The sequence below is a fragment of the Lynx canadensis genome, chromosome A1 (assembly GCF_007474595.2).
Source record: "Lynx canadensis isolate LIC74 chromosome A1, mLynCan4.pri.v2, whole genome shotgun sequence".
In the NCBI taxonomy this organism is placed as follows: Eukaryota; Metazoa; Chordata; class Mammalia; order Carnivora; family Felidae; genus Lynx; species Lynx canadensis.
Genome location: NC_044303.2, coordinates 96,381,989 through 96,389,373, shown reverse-complemented (window position 1 = coordinate 96,389,373; position 7,385 = coordinate 96,381,989). Strand labels below are relative to the sequence as shown.

Below are 7,385 nucleotides of genomic sequence, written 5' to 3'. Positions count from 1 at the left end.
GGTGATCAAAATTAATATAATTGGTTACAGATGGTCCTATGTGGTTCCAGATGTGATGCCCTGAGAAAGACACAACTTCACCTGTGCAATATCTCAGGTGAGAATGCAGACTCTTAAATTAATCATGAGGAAAGATCTGACAAACAGAAAATGAGAAACTGTTTTTTCCCAAAGGAAGGGTTATAGTCTTCAAGCTATGTCAATGTCATAGAAGAGGAAGACACGCTGTGAGAATGTTGTAGATTAAAGAAAGCTAAAGAAACATGACAATTAAATGAAATACATGATCCTAGACTTGATCCTATACTGGAGGGAAAAAAATGCTATAAAGACATTAGATTATCTCTATCTTTAGGAAATGCACAATAAAATATTGAGGGATAAAAAGGCAATGATGTATGAAACTTACCCTCAGTTATTAAATATATAACTATAAATATAAAAATATAAATATACTTATATATTTATATAAATATATAGTACATATAAATATAGTATATATAAATATATAAGTATATTTACATTTTATATTTATATATTTTATATTTATTTATATATTAAGTTTATATTTTATATATTTATATATACCATATGTATACAATATTTATACATACTATATATTTATACATTTATATTTATAGATTATATGTATGCATATATACACATATAAAGATAGAGCAAACAAAATTAGGTGAAATGCTAATGACAGGTGCATGTGGGTGAATGATATATGGGCATTCTGTGTACCATTTTTATTTTTACAAAGTTTAGTTATCTTGAAAATAATTTCCCAATCAAAAGTTAATTAAATATACAGTCTCACAGTCAACACTTCTTGTTCACAAACAAAAGGCTGAACAATAACAGATTTTGATAAGTCAAATTTTCTCCTTATAGATATGAGCAGAAAACCAGGACGGCTGAGATTAGAGACAAATCAATTGTGCTCAAAGTAAGAATCTAAACAAACAAATTAAACAATGATGCTTGAAAAATGCTATATATTTAAGGTAATTGAAAAGAATTTTGGGAAATTCTGATTAATACTCTGATGGGAAATTTTGAAAGGCTATTGAAATTGTTGGAACCTGTTATATAAACAAAGTAATCAGAATAATAGAGCAATTTCTGAAAATCACACATGTGTTTATCAAAATGAAATAGTTTAATAGGAGACCTGGAAAATAGACTCCAGAAAATCTTTTATATCAAAGAACAAAATCTGAAAGATGAAAAATCTAAGAGAAAAGTTAGGACATATAAACCGATACAATAAACACCATACAACAAATCTAACCTTCTTCAAATAGCTTTTCTAAAAAGAGGAAACAAAGAAAATTAAGGTGTGTGTATGAGAGAGTGGGAGGGGAGGTCAAAGAAATAATAGGAAAAAAATGTTCCATATCTGAAAAAAATGTTTTAACCTGGAAGACATTGAGTGAATGCTTAGCACAAGGAACGATTAAAAGCCACATCTAGAAGTACCACGGTCAAGTAGTAGAACGCAAAGAAGAAATACTAAAAAACTTTTGAGAGAGACAGAACAAGGAATAAACGGATTTCATACAAACAACAGATAATCTTCTTTCCCCATGATATTAAATTAAGAAAAGATGCCAGAAGGCAATGGAGCAGTAACTTCAACATTTGAGAAGACCCTAACCTGAATCGCTTCACGCCCAATTCATCATACAAGAGCATGGCCCAATTATTTTATCTTTTAATGATATATGTTTTTTTTTTTAATCAACATTGAATACTTAATTTTAGCAAAAGTAAGGCAGAGAATTTAAGATTTTTTAAGAGACTTGGACAACTAGATCAGGAAGAAAAATAAATCGCAAGGGCATTTCCCAGTTTAAGTTCAAGAAAATTTCACATTCAGAAAGATATTCTATTCTACAAAAGAACAAGCCTGCTTAATCCATAAGAAAACACAGCAAATAAGTGGAAATTCCAAGTAATCAAAAAAAAAGTGTACATTGCATTTCTGACCTAACTAAAAAAATACACAATATTAAGATGAAGAAGGATTGTATGAATTATGAAAAATGCACAGTGGTGTAAACCAACATCACACTCAGTACACAAAACTCTTCCTTCACCCTTCCAAACATTCCCTTATTGTATTTGTTTTTAGTCAACTACTTCCCACCCTTAATAACGAGAATAAATTGGTCTATTCTCTTACCTGAAAAGTTTGCTTTTTACCATTGTGCTAACTAAAATAAGTCAAAGAGAGAAAGTATTTCACTTATATGTAAAATATTGAAAAGTAATAAGAATAAATAAGTAAACCCAGGAAAATCATAGGGCAAGAGATAAGGTTTGTGGTTACCAGAGCTGGGTGATAGGGGGAGGGGAAGTTGGAGGAAGGTGGTCAAAAGGTAGAAACATCCAGGTAGAAGACAAATGAGCAGTAAGGATATAGCGTACGACAGGATGACTATAGCTAATACTGCTATACAATGTACAGGAAATTATTAAGAGAGTAGATACTAAGAGTTCTCATCATGAGGAAAATTTTTTTCTCTTCTTTTTATTCTATCTCTATAAGATGATATATGTTAACCACTTCTGGCAATCATTTCATGATATATGAAAATCAAACCATCACAATTGTATGCCTTCAACTTATACAGTAATGTACATCAATTGTTTCTCAATAAAAGTGGATTTTGGGGGGCCAACTCCTGAATGCTGTAAAAATTCAGTCACAGAATATGTAACCTTTTGGGCCTGGCTCCTTTGCCTAACCATAATGTGAGATGTACACGTATAAATGTTCTTCACATTGTTCCATAGTATGGATATACCACATGATTTGTCTATTCATTCACCAGCTGAAGAATATTCAGGTTGGTTTGTGATATGAGTAATTTTGAACAAAGTTGCTATAAACATTTACATAAAGATTTTTGAACTAGGCTTTCATTTCTCAAGTGATTAATGATGCTGAACATCTTCTTGTGTGCTTATTTGCCATTTGCATGACTTTGGAGAAGTGTGTGTTCAAACACTTTCCGCGTTTCCTTGGGCACCTGGGTGACTCAGTCAGTTGAGTGTCCAACTTCAGCTCAGGCCATGATGACATGGTCCTTGATTTCAAGCCCTGTGTCAGGCCCTGTGCTGACAGCTCAGACCTGGAGCCTGCTTCAGAATCTGTGTCTCCCTCTCTCTCTGCCCCTCCTCTGATTGAGCTCTGTCTCTCTCTCGCTCTCTCAAAAAACGAATATACATTAAAAAAAACAATAAAATGCTTTGCCCATTTCTATTAGGTTGTTCTCTTAAGTTTTGAGACTTCTGTATCTATATTAGTTACAAGTCCTTGATCACACATATGATGTACAAATATTTTCTCCTAGTGTTTGAATAATTTTTTTCTCTTAGTTTATTCCAAAGAGCAAAACTTGTAATTTTATGAAATCCAATTTTTCATTTTTTTAGTATCTAATAATTGTCTAATATAAAGCCAACAGATTTTTTTTTCCTATTTTTCTTCTAGAAATATAGTAGTGCCTTTTACATTTAGCTCTGTGATGAATTTTAACTTAATTTCTGGGTAAACTAGAAGGCATATGTGAAAGTTCCTTCAGAGAAGAGATTGAGGTTTTCTTTTAATTTTTTAAATGTTTATTTATTTTTGAGAGAGAGAGGGAGAGGGAGTGTGAGCAGGGAGGGGCAGAGAGAGGGAGACACAGAATCTGAAGCAGGTTCCAGGCTCTGAGTTGTCAGCGCAGAGCCCAATGCGGGGCTTGAACTCACAGACTGAGAGATCATGACCTGAGCCGAAGTCGGATGCTTAACTGACTGAGCCACCAAGGCACCATAAAGAGATAGAGAATATTAAAAATTAGGTGATATCAGGGTTTCCTGGGTAGCTCAGTGGGTTAAGCATCATACTCTTGATTTCAGATCAGGTCATGATTTCATGGTTTGTGAGATCAAGCCCTGTGTTGGGCTCCGGGCTGACAGCACAGAGCCTCCTTGGGTGCCCTCTCTCTCTCTTCCCACCCTGTTCTGAATGAATGAATGAATGAATGAATGAATAGAAACATATGATATTAGACCATGAGTTCCAGATGACTCTATGAAAATGTCTGAGAGAATGAGAAGGGATAGAGATGTAATTTGTATCAGAGATTGTAAGAAAGCTGTATGAAAGAAGGAGTCCACTGATAAGTGGCCACCTTGATGTCTTGTGTTTCTTGTGTTCATTGTGCAAACTATGAGATGAAGCACAGGTCCTGATGGTCTTTTATAGACAACCCCATGTAAGGTGGTAACCTTTGCGATGTTCCTGAATCTGCCTGTGTGACATCTTAGATCATGTCCCATGCTCTGCTTGAAACCTCAGGCCCTTCTCATTTCCTAACAGAAGAGTTATAAAAATGGCTTGTTTCATTCTTTTGGTTATTTGCCAGACGGGTGTACTTTTATTACAAGAAACTACCTGCAGAAAAACCCTATATGTAAAGATGGCAAAAATAGATTCATACAGACTCTTTGTTCCTCAGTGGTCACACTGAGGCATGGTCACATTCCACAACAGCACAGGTATTAAGGCCCTGGGGGGTGGATTTTGACCAGGTGGTGATGAGGTAGAAGAAACCTAAAAAGTAAATGCATCTTCCTTCATTCCCCAAGTCCTGAATAGTACAACTACTGTACAATGTAGTAGTTTCTTATACAATTTTCTGCAGATATTTCATGAGTCTGAACAATGAATCCCGAAGCTGCATCTAGTTTGGTACATATCCTCATGCATTTGCTCTCTCCTTCCCTGCCATACTTCTCTTTCTCCATCACAAGTGATTCTCTGGGATTGCATTCTCTGATACAGGGTTAGTATGTCAGCATTTGATTCATACTGTGTTTTCTAGAAATCAGGCCATAAATCAAGGGGAGAGGGAAGAGAAGAGGGTATTTTTAAGAGAAGGGAAGGTGTTCTGTTGGAACCTTAGTTAGTCATTTACTAAATGAGCCTTTTCATGGACCTGGACACTCCAGAAACTCATCCAATATCAGTGTGGAGAACAGATAGCATTTATATAAATACAGGATCAGAAAGTTCATATGTAACTTTAGAGAGACATGGAGAGACATGAATGCACGATATACACCTTTCCAAAAGAGCAGGTAACATTTAGGGAGAAAAATATTACCAAAGAGACAAGGGTCTGAGACTCATGTCCCCCTATAGAGTTAGTTGAAATAAAAGTTCTTCCCAATGAAGAAGTTGTGAGCGTATTTTGGTGAGTGTGTTTAGAGTTATTATTTAATTTCTTTGAAGTGGACTCATTGCTAATAGGCCAAGTCTTGTGAAAGAGGACAACAGTGAAGTACAGCATATTTCTTGGAGTAGAAAAGTAGTTCTACACTATGAAACTAGAAATCAACTACAAGAAAAGACATGGAAAGAGCACAAATACATGGAGGTTAAATAGCATGCTACTAAACAATGAATGGGTCAACCAAGAAATCAAAGAAGAAATGAAAAATTACATGGAAACAAGTGAAAATAAAAACATGAGAGTCCAAAACCTTTGAGATGCAACAAAATGAGGGAAGTTTATAGCAATACAGGCCTACCTCAAGAATCAAGAAAAATCTCTAATAAACAACCTAACTTTATAGCTCCTAGCTCCTAAAGCTCCTAATGGAGCTGGAACAACAACAACAAACAAAACCCAAACAGAGCCAAAGGAAGGAAATAATAAAGATTAGAGCAGAAATAAGTGATACAATAAATTAAAAAAAAAAAAAAAAAACAGAACAGATCAATGAAATCAGGAGCTGGTTCTTTGGAAAGCTCAACAAAATTGACAAACCAGTAGCCAGACTCACTTAAAAAAGAAAAAGGACGCCAATAAAAAAAAAAAAATCACTAATAACTAATGAAAGAGGAGAAATAACAACAAATGCCAGTGAAATACAAACAGCCATATGATAGTATTATGAAAACCTATATGCCCACAAATTAGAAAATTTAGAAGAAATGGATTAAACTCCTGGAAACTCCTAAAAACATATAACCTATCAACTCTAATGCAGGAAAAAACAGAAATTTTGAACAGACTAATTACCAACAATTAAATTGAATCAGTAATAAAAAAATCTCCCCCAAACAAAAGTTCAGGACCAAACAATTTCACAGGTAAATTCCACCAAACATTTCAAAAAGAGAAGATTCAAAAAAATAGAAGAGAACAAAAAAATTCCAAATTCATTCTACGAGGCCATTATCACCCTCATACCAAAACTATATAAAGACATCACACAATAAAAGAGAACTAAAGACCAAGATTTCTCATGAATATAGATGCAAAAATTTTCAACAAAATATTAGCAAACTGAATCCAACAATACATTAAAAACATCATATACCACAATCAAGTGTGGTTTATCCATAGGATGCAAGTGTGGTTCAATGTTCGCAAAACAATAAACATGATACATCACATTAATAAGAGAAAGGATAAGTATTATATGATCATTTCAACAGACGCAGAAAAAGCATTTGACAAAGTACAATATCCATGCATGATAAAAACTCTTTGCAAAGTAGTTCTAGTGGAAATACACCTCAACATAATATAGAAGGCCTTACATGAAAAACCCACAGCCAACATGATACTCAACAGAGACAACCTGGGACCTTGTCCTCTAATGTCAAGAACAGGACAAGAATGTCCACTCTCACCACTGTTATCCTAAAATTTGTGTGCAACTACAACAACAAAAAAACCCTCAAATACTAAAGCAACCTTGAAAAAGAAAAATGTGAAGGCATCACAATTCCAAATTTCAAGTTATATTACAAAGCAGTAATAATTAAGACAGTATGGTATTGGCATAAAAATTAGATGCATAGATCAAAGGAATACAATAGAAACTCCAGAAATAACCTCACAATGACATGGTTAATTACTCTTCATCTCATCTCATCTCATCTCATTAAGTCTCTTCATCTCATCCTTGAGCAGGGGCTATGCATATATTCTCTGTACCATTCCAATTTTAGCATATGTGCTGCTGAAGTGAGCACATCTTTGACAGTATCTTCAACAAATGGTGTTGGGAAAATGGGACAGCTACATGCAAAAGAATGAACCTGGACCACTTTCTTTTCACCATACATAAAAGTAAACTCAAAATGGAGACCTGAAACCAGAGACATCCTTGAAGAGAGCACAAGCAGTAATTTTCTGGTATCTGTCACAGCAACATTTTTCCAGCTATGTCTCCTGAGGCAAAGGAAATAAAAACAAAAATGGACTGCATCAAAATAAAAAGCTTCTGTACAGCAAAGGAAACAAGCAACAAAACTAAAAGGCAACCTATGGAAGGAAAGAAGATATTTGCAAATGACCTATCTGATAAAG

General features: G+C 34.4%; 1 non-coding gene across 1 annotated transcript; it reads right to left on the bottom strand.

Moving 5' to 3' along the window:
* Positions 1-6,941: 6,941 nt before the first annotated feature.
* LOC115526533 lies at positions 6,942-7,048 on the bottom strand. The gene has a single exon (XR_003972621.1). It is a non-coding gene; the product is annotated as a U6 spliceosomal RNA (small nuclear RNA).
* Positions 7,049-7,385: the final 337 nt, after the last annotated feature.